Source organism: Stigmatopora argus, unplaced genomic scaffold (assembly GCF_051989625.1).
Source record: "Stigmatopora argus isolate UIUO_Sarg unplaced genomic scaffold, RoL_Sarg_1.0 HiC_scaffold_35, whole genome shotgun sequence".
Classification (NCBI taxonomy): domain Eukaryota; kingdom Metazoa; phylum Chordata; class Actinopteri; order Syngnathiformes; family Syngnathidae; genus Stigmatopora; species Stigmatopora argus.
This window is the reverse complement of record NW_027520049.1, coordinates 514505-525590: the sequence shown is the minus strand read 5'-3', so window position 1 is coordinate 525590 and position 11086 is coordinate 514505.

Sequence of the window (11086 nt, the reverse complement as noted above, 5' to 3'; positions counted from 1 at the left end):
CCTAACTCTAACCCAAACCCAAACCCAAACCCAAACCCAAAACCCCGGATACCGACTCATCCTCCTACTCCTGCCCGACCAACAGACACCATTCTCGGGCAACCCAATCATGCCGTCCCGGTGGCTCAACCCCAGCACCGGGACCGACTCATCCTACTACTCATGCCCGATCAAGTGACACTTTTCCCGGACACGCTCCTGCCGGGGACCACCCTACCCCTAACAACAACCGAGCCCCCAACCACAACCACAACCCCAACCACAACCCCAACCCAACCCCCAACTCTAACCCAAACCCAAACCCAAACCCAAAACCCCGGATACCGACTCATCCTCCTACTCCTGCCCGACCAACAGACACCATTCTCGGGCAACCCAATCATGCCGTCCCGGTGGCTCAACCCCAGCACCGGGACCGACTCATCCTACTACTCATGCCCGATCAAGTGACACTTTTCCCGGACACGCTCCTGCCGGGGACCACCCTACCCCTAACAACAACCGAGCCCCCAACCACAACCACAACCCCAACCACAACCCCAACCCAACCCCTAACTCTAACCCAAACCCAAACCCAAACCCAAACCCAAACCCAAAACCCCGGATACCGACTCATCCTCCTACTCCTGCCCGACCAACAGACACCATTCTCGGGCAACCCAATCATGCCGTCCCGGTGGCTCAACCCCAGCACCGGAACCGACTCATCCTACTACTCATGCCCGATCAAGTGACACTTTTCCCGGACACGCTCCTGCCGGGGACCACCCTACCCCTAACAACAACCGAGCCCCCAACCACAACCACAACCCCAACCCAACCCCAACCCAACCCCTAACTCTAACCCAAACCCAAACCCAAACCCAAACCCAAACCCAAACCCAAACCCAAACCCAAAACCCCGGATACCGACTCATCCTCCTACTCCTGCCCGACCAACAGACACCATTCTCGGGCAACCCAATCATGCCGTCCCGGTGGCTCAACCCCAGCACCGGGACCGACTCATCCTACTACTCATGCCCGATCAAGTGACACTTTTCCCGGACACGCTCCTGCCGGGGACCACCCTACCCCTAACAACAACCGAGCCCCCAACCACAACCACAACCCCAACCACAACCCCAACCCAACCCCCAACTCTAACCCAAACCCAAACCCAAACCCAAAACCCCGGATACCGACTCATCCTCCTACTCCTGCCCGACCAACAGACACCATTCTCGGGCAACCCAATCATGCCGTCCCGGTGGCTCAACCCCAGCACCGGGACCGACTCATCCTACTACTCATGCCCGATCAAGTGACACTTTTCCCGGACACGCTCCTGCCGGGGACCACCCTACCCCTAACAACAACCGAGCCCCCAACCACAACCACAACCCCAACCACAACCCCAACCCAACCCCTAACTCTAACCCAAACCCAAACCCAAACCCAAACCCAAACCCAAACCCAAAACCCCGGATACCGACTCATCCTCCTACTCCTGCCCGACCAACAGACACCATTCTCGGGCAACCCAATCATGCCGTCCCGGTGGCTCAACCCCAGCACCGGGACCGACTCATCCTACTACTCATGCCCGATCAAGTGACACTTTTCCCGGACACGCTCCTGCCGGGGACCACCCTACCCCTAACAACAACCGAGCCCCCAACCACAACCACAACCCCAACCACAACCCCAACCCAACCCCTAACTCTAACCCAAACCCAAACCCAAAACCCCGGATACCGACTCATCCTCCTACTCCTGCCCGACCAACAGACACCATTCTCGGGCAACCCAATCATGCCGTCCCGGTGGCTCAACCCCAGCACCGGGACCGACTCATCCTACTACTCATGCCCGATCAAGTGACACTTTTCCCGGACACGCTCCTGCCGGGGACCACCCTACCCCTAACAACAACAGAAGCCCCCAACCACAACCACAACCCCAACCACAACCCCAACCCAACCCCTAACTCTAACCCAAACCCAAACCCAAACCCAAACCCAAACCCAAAACCCCGGATACCGACTCATCCTCCTACTCCTGCCCGACCAACAGACACCATTCTCGGGCAACCCAATCATGCCGTCCCGGTGGCTCAACCCCAGCACCGGGACCGACTCATCCTACTACTCATGCCCGATCAAGTGACACTTTTCCCGGACACGCTCCTGCCGGGGACCACCCTACCCCTAACAACAACCGAGCCCCCAACCACAACCACAACCCCAACCACAACCCCAACCCAACCCCCAACTCTAACCCAAACCCAAACCCAAACCCAAAACCCCGGATACCGACTCATCCTCCTACTCCTGCCCGACCAACAGACACCATTCTCGGGCAACCCAATCATGCCGTCCCGGTGGCTCAACCCCAGCACCGGGACCGACTCATCCTACTACTCATGCCCGATCAAGTGACACTTTTCCCGGACACGCTCCTGCCGGGGACCACCCTACCCCTAACAACAACCGAGCCCCCAACCACAACCACAACCCCAACCACAACCCCAACCCAACCCCTAACTCTAACCCAAACCCAAACCCAAACCCAAACCCAAACCCAAACCCAAAACCCCGGATACCGACTCATCCTCCTACTCCTGCCCGACCAACAGACACCATTCTCGGGCAACCCAATCATGCCGTCCCGGTGGCTCAACCCCAGCACCGGGACCGACTCATCCTACTACTCATGCCCGATCAAGTGACACTTTTCCCGGACACGCTCCTGCCGGGGACCACCCTACCCCTAACAACAACCGAGCCCCCAACCACAACCACAACCCCAACCACAACCCCAACCCAACCCCTAACTCTAACCCAAACCCAAACCCAAAACCCCGGATACCGACTCATCCTCCTACTCCTGCCCGACCAACAGACACCATTCTCGGGCAACCCAATCATGCCGTCCCGGTGGCTCAACCCCAGCACCGGGACCGACTCATCCTACTACTCATGCCCGATCAAGTGACACTTTTCCCGGACACGCTCCTGCCGGGGACCACCCTACCCCTAACAACAACAGAAGCCCCCAACCACAACCACAACCCCAACCACAACCCCAACCCAACCCCTAACTCTAACCCAAACCCAAACCCAAACCCAAACCCAAAACCCCGGATACCGACTCATCCTCCTACTCCTGCCCGACCAACAGACACCATTCTCGGGCAACCCAATCATGCCGTCCCGGTGGCTCAACCCCAGCACCGGGACCGACTCATCCTACTACTCATGCCCGATCAAGTGACACTTTTCCCGGACACGCTCCTGCCGGGGACCACCCTACCCCTAACAACAACCGAGCCCCCAACCACAACCACAACCCCAACCACAACCCCAACCCAACCCCCAACTCTAACCCAAACCCAAACCCAAACCCAAAACCCCGGATACCGACTCATCCTCCTACTCCTGCCCGACCAACAGACACCATTCTCGGGCAACCCAATCATGCCGTCCCGGTGGCTCAACCCCAGCACCGGGACCGACTCATCCTACTACTCATGCCCGATCAAGTGACACTTTTCCCGGACACGCTCCTGCCGGGGACCACCCTACCCCTAACAACAACCGAGCCCCCAACCACAACCACAACCCCAACCACAACCCCAACCCAACCCCTAACTCTAACCCAAACCCAAACCCAAACCCAAACCCAAACCCAAAACCCCGGATACCGACTCATCCTCCTACTCCTGCCCGACCAACAGACACCATTCTCGGGCAACCCAATCATGCCGTCCCGGTGGCTCAACCCCAGCACCGGAACCGACTCATCCTACTACTCATGCCCGATCAAGTGACACTTTTCCCGGACACGCTCCTGCCGGGGACCACCCTACCCCTAACAACAACCGAGCCCCCAACCACAACCACAACCCCAACCCAACCCCAACCCAACCCCTAACTCTAACCCAAACCCAAACCCAAACCCAAACCCAAACCCAAACCCAAACCCAAAACCCCGGATACCGACTCATCCTCCTACTCCTGCCCGACCAACAGACACCATTCTCGGGCAACCCAATCATGCCGTCCCGGTGGCTCAACCCCAGCACCGGGACCGACTCATCCTACTACTCATGCCCGATCAAGTGACACTTTTCCCGGACACGCTCCTGCCGGGGACCACCCTACCCCTAACAACAACCGAGCCCCCAACCACAACCACAACCCCAACCACAACCCCAACCCAACCCCCAACTCTAACCCAAACCCAAACCCAAACCCAAAACCCCGGATACCGACTCATCCTCCTACTCCTGCCCGACCAACAGACACCATTCTCGGGCAACCCAATCATGCCGTCCCGGTGGCTCAACCCCAGCACCGGGACCGACTCATCCTACTACTCATGCCCGATCAAGTGACACTTTTCCCGGACACGCTCCTGCCGGGGACCACCCTACCCCTAACAACAACCGAGCCCCCAACCACAACCACAACCCCAACCACAACCTCAACCCAACCCCCAACTCTAACCCAAACCCAAACCCAAACCCAAAACCCCGGATACCGACTCATCCTCCTACTCCTGCCCGACCAACAGACACCATTCTCGGGCAACCCAATCATGCCGTCCCGGTGGCTCAACCCCAGCACCGGGACCGACTCATCCTACTACTCATGCCCGATCAAGTGACACTTTTCCCGGACACGCTCCTGCCGGGGACCACCCTACCCCTAACAACAACCGAGCCCCCAACAACAACCGAGCCCCCAACCACAACCACAACCCCAACCACAACCCCAACCCAACCCCTAACTCTAACCCAAACCCAAACCCAAACCCAAACCCAAACCCAAAACCCCGGATACCAACTCATCCTCCTACTCCTGCCCGACCAACAGACACCATTCTCGGGCAACCCAATCATGCCGTCCCGGTGGCTCAACCCCAGCACCGGGACCGACTCATCCTACTACTCATGCCCGATCAAGTGACACTTTTCCCGGACACGCTCCTGCCGGGGACCACCCTACCCCTAACAACAACCGAGCCCCCAACCACAACCACAACCCCAACCACAACCCCAACCCAACCCCTAACTCTAACCCAAACCCAAACCCAAAACCCCGGATACCGACTCATCCTCCTACTCCTGCCCGACCAACAGACACCATTCTCGGGCAACCCAATCATGCCGTCCCGGTGGCTCAACCCCAGCACCGGGACCGACTCATCCTACTACTCATGCCCGATCAAGTGACACTTTTCCCGGACACGCTCCTGCCGGGGACCACCCTACCCCTAACAACAACAGAAGCCCCCAACCACAACCACAACCCCAACCACAACCCCAACCCAACCCCTAACTCTAACCCAAACCCAAACCCAAACCCAAACCCAAACCCAAACCCAAACCCAAACCCAAAACCCCGGATACCGACTCATCCTCCTACTCCTGCCCGACCAACAGACACCATTCTCGGGCAACCCAATCATGCCGTCCCGGTGGCTCAACCCCAGCACCGGGACCGACTCATCCTACTACTCATGCCCGATCAAGTGACACTTTTCCCGGACACGCTCCTGCCGGGGACCACCCTACCCCTAACAACAACCGAGCCCCCAACCACAACCACAACCCCAACCACAACCCCAACCCAACCCCCAACTCTAACCCAAACCCAAACCCAAACCCAAAACCCCGGATACCGACTCATCCTCCTACTCCTGCCCGACCAACAGACACCATTCTCGGGCAACCCAATCATGCCGTCCCGGTGGCTCAACCCCAGCACCGGGACCGACTCATCCTACTACTCATGCCCGATCAAGTGACACTTTTCCCGGACACGCTCCTGCCGGGGACCACCCTACCCCTAACAACAACCGAGCCCCCAACCACAACCACAACCCCAACCACAACCCCAACCCAACCCCTAACTCTAACCCAAACCCAAACCCAAAACCCAAAACCCCGGATACCGACTCATCCTCCTACTCCTGCCCGACCAACAGACACCATTCTCGGGCAACCCAATCATGCCGTCCCGGTGGCTCAACCCCAGCACCGGGACCGACTCATCCTACTACTCATGCCCGATCAAGTGACACTTTTCCCGGACACGCTCCTGCCGGGGACCACCCTACCCCTAACAACAACCGAGCCCCCAACCACAACCACAACCCCAACCACAACCCCAACCCAACCCCTAACTCTAACCCAAACCCAAACCCAAAACCCCGGATACCGACTCATCCTCCTACTCCTGCCCGACCAACAGACACCATTCTCGGGCAACCCAATCATGCCGTCCCGGTGGCTCAACCCCAGCACCGGGACCGACTCATCCTACTACTCATGCCCGATCAAGTGACACTTTTCCCGGACACGCTCCTGCCGGGGACCACCCTACCCCTAACAACAACAGAAGCCCCCAACCACAACCACAACCCCAACCACAACCCCAACCCAACCCCTAACTCTAACCCAAACCCAAACCCAAACCCAAACCCAAACCCAAACCCAAACCCAAAACCCCGGATACCGACTCATCCTCCTACTCCTGCCCGACCAACAGACACCATTCTCGGGCAACCCAATCATGCCGTCCCGGTGGCTCAACCCCAGCACCGGGACCGACTCATCCTACTACTCATGCCCGATCAAGTGACACTTTTCCCGGACACGCTCCTGCCGGGGACCACCCTACCCCTAACAACAACCGAGCCCCCAACCACAACCACAACCCCAACCACAACCCCAACCCAACCCCCAACTCTAACCCAAACCCAAACCCAAACCCAAAACCCCGGATACCGACTCATCCTCCTACTCCTGCCCGACCAACAGACACCATTCTCGGGCAACCCAATCATGCCGTCCCGGTGGCTCAACCCCAGCACCGGGACCGACTCATCCTACTACTCATGCCCGATCAAGTGACACTTTTCCCGGACACGCTCCTGCCGGGGACCACCCTACCCCTAACAACAACCGAGCCCCCAACCACAACCACAACCCCAACCACAACCCCAACCCAACCCCTAACTCTAACCCAAACCCAAACCCAAAACCCAAAACCCCGGATACCGACTCATCCTCCTACTCCTGCCCGACCAACAGACACCATTCTCGGGCAACCCAATCATGCCGTCCCGGTGGCTCAACCCCAGCACCGGGACCGACTCATCCTACTACTCATGCCCGATCAAGTGACACTTTTCCCGGACACGCTCCTGCCGGGGACCACCCTACCCCTAACAACAACCGAGCCCCCAACCACAACCACAACCCCAACCACAACCCCAACCCAACCCCTAACTCTAACCCAAACCCAAACCCAAACCCAAACCCAAACCCAAAACCCCGGATACCGACTCATCCTCCTACTCCTGCCCGACCAACAGACACCATTCTCGGGCAACCCAATCATGCCGTCCCGGTGGCTCAACCCCAGCACCGGGACCGACTCATCCTACTACTCATGCCCGATCAAGTGACACTTTTCCCGGACACGCTCCTGCCGGGGACCACCCTACCCCTAACAACAACCGAGCCCCCAACCACAACCACAACCCCAACCACAACCCCAACCCAACCCCTAACTCTAACCCAAACCCAAACCCAAAACCCCGGATACCGACTCATCCTCCTACTCCTGCCCGACCAACAGACACCATTCTCGGGCAACCCAATCATGCCGTCCCGGTGGCTCAACCCCAGCACCGGGACCGACTCATCCTACTACTCATGCCCGATCAAGTGACACTTTTCCCGGACACGCTCCTGCCGGGGACCACCCTACCCCTAACAACAACAGAAGCCCCCAACCACAACCACAACCCCAACCACAACCCCAACCCAACCCCTAACTCTAACCCAAACCCAAACCCAAACCCAAACCCAAAACCCCGGATACCGACTCATCCTCCTACTCCTGCCCGACCAACAGACACCATTCTCGGGCAACCCAATCATGCCGTCCCGGTGGCTCAACCCCAGCACCGGGACCGACTCATCCTACTACTCATGCCCGATCAAGTGACACTTTTCCCGGACACGCTCCTGCCGGGGACCACCCTACCCCTAACAACAACCGAGCCCCCAACCACAACCACAACCCCAACCACAACCCCAACCCAACCCCTAACTCTAACCCAAACCCAAACCCAAAACCCCGGATACCGACTCATCCTCCTACTCCTGCCCGACCAACAGACACCATTCTCGGGCAACCCAATCATGCCGTCTCGGTGGCTCAACCCCAGCACCGGGACCGACTCATCCTACTACTCATGCCCGATCAAGTGACACTTTTCCCGGACACGCTCCTGCCGGGGACCACCCTACCCCTAACAACAACAGAAGCCCCCAACCACAACCACAACCCCAACCACAACCCCAACCCAACCCCTAACTCTAACCCAAACCCAAACCCAAACCCAAACCCAAACCCAAACCCAAAACCCCGGATACCGACTCATCCTCCTACTCCTGCCCGACCAACAGACACCATTCTCGGGCAACCCAATCAGGCCGTCCCGGTGGCTCAACCCCAGCACCGGGACCGACTCATCCTACTACTCATGCCCGATCAAGTGACACTTTTCCCGGACACGCTCCTGCCGGGGACCACCCTACCCCTAACAACAACCGAGCCCCCAACCACAACCACAACCCCAACCACAACCCCAACCCAACCCCCAACTCTAACCCAAACCCAAACCCAAACCCAAAACCCCGGATACCGACTCATCCTCCTACTCCTGCCCGACCAACAGACACCATTCTCGGGCAACCCAATCATGCCGTCCCGGTGGCTCAACCCCAGCACCGGGACCGACTCATCCTACTACTCATGCCCGATCAAGTGACACTTTTCCCGGACACGCTCCTGCCGGGGACCACCCTACCCCTAACAACAACCGAGCCCCCAACCACAACCACAACCCCAACCACAACCCCAACCCAACCCCCAACTCTAACCCAAACCCAAACCCAAACCCAAAACCCCGGATACCGACTCATCCTCCTACTCCTGCCCGACCAACAGACACCATTCTCGGGCAACCCAATCATGCCGTCCCGGTGGCTCAACCCCAGCACCGGGACCGACTCATCCTACTACTCATGCCCGATCAAGTGACACTTTTCCCGGACACGCTCCTGCCGGGGACCACCCTACCCCTAACAACAACCGAGCCCCCAACCACAACCACAACCCCAACCACAACCCCAACCCAACCCCTAACTCTAACCCAAACCCAAACCCAAACCCAAACCCCAAACCCCGGATACCGACTCATCCTCCTACTCCTGCCCGACCAACAGACACCATTCTCGGGCAACCCAATCATGCCGTCCCGGTGGCTCAACCCCAGCACCGGGACCGACTCATCCTACTACTCATGCCCGATCAAGTGACACTTTTCCCGGACACGCTCCTGCCGGGGACCACCCTACCCCTAACAACAACCGAGCCCCCAACCACAACCACAACCCCAACCACAACCCCAACCCAACCCCCAACTCTAACCCAAACCCAAACCCAAACCCAAAACCCCGGATACCGACTCATCCTCCTACTCCTGCCCGACCAACAGACACCATTCTCGGGCAACCCAATCATGCCGTCCCGGTGGCTCAACCCCAGCACCGGGACCGACTCATCCTACTACTCATGCCCGATCAAGTGACACTTTTCCCGGACACGCTCCTGCCGGGGACCACCCTACCCCTAACAACAACCGAGCCCCCAACCACAACCACAACCCCAACCACAACCCCAACCCAACCCCTAACTCTAACCCAAACCCAAACCCAAACCCAAACCCAAACCCAAACCCAAACCCAAACCCAAAACCCCGGATACCGACTCATCCTCCTACTCCTGCCCGACCAACAGACACCATTCTCGGGCAACCCAATCATGCCGTCCCGGTGGCTCAACCCCAGCACCGGGACCGACTCATCCTACTACTCATGCCCGATCAAGTGACACTTTTCCCGGACACGCTCCTGCCGGGGACCACCCTACCCCTAACAACAACCGAGCCCCCAACCACAACCACAACCCCAACCACAACCCCAACCCAACCCCCAACTCTAACCCAAACCCAAACCCAAAACCCCGGATACCGACTCATCCTCCTACTCCTGCCCGACCAACAGACACCATTCTCGGGCAACCCAATCATGCCGTCCCGGTGGCTCAACCCCAGCACCGGGACCGACTCATCCTACTACTCATGCCCGATCAAGTGACACTTTTCCCGGACACGCTCCTGCCGGGGACCACCCTACCCCTAACAACAACCGAGCCCCCAACAACAACCGAGCCCCCAACAACAACCGAGCCCCCAACCACAACCACAACCCCAACCACAACCCCAACCCAACCCCTAACTCTAACCCAAACCCAAACCCAAACCCAAACCCAAACCCAAACCCAAAACCCCGGATACCGACTCATCCTCCTACTCCTGCCCGACCAACAGACACCATTCTCGGGCAACCCAATCATGCCGTCCCGGTGGCTCAACCCCAGCACCGGGACCGACTCATCCTACTACTCAAGCCCGATCAAGTGACACTTTTCCCGGACACGCTCCTGCCGGGGACCACCCTACCCCTAACAACAACCGAGCCCCCAACCACAACCACAACCCCAACCACAACCCCAACCCAACCCCTAACTCTAACCCAAACCCAAACCCAAAACCCCGGATACCGACTCAACCTCCTACTCCTGCCCGACCAACAGACACCATTCTCGGGCAACCCAATCATGCCGTCCCGGTGGCTCAACCCCAGCACCGGGACCGACTCATCCTACTACTCATGCCCGATCAAGTGACACTTTTCCCGGACACGCTCCTGCCGGGGACCACCCTACCCCTAACAACAACAGAAGCCCCCAACCACAACCACAACCCCAACCACAACCCCAACCCAACCCCTAACTCTAACCCAAACCCAAACCCAAACCCAAACCCAAACCCAAACCCAAACCCAAAACCCCGGATACCGACTCATCCTCCTACTCCTGCCCGACCAACAGACACCATTCTCGGGCAACCCAATCATGCCGTCCCGGTGGCTCAACCCCAGCACCGGGACCGACTCATC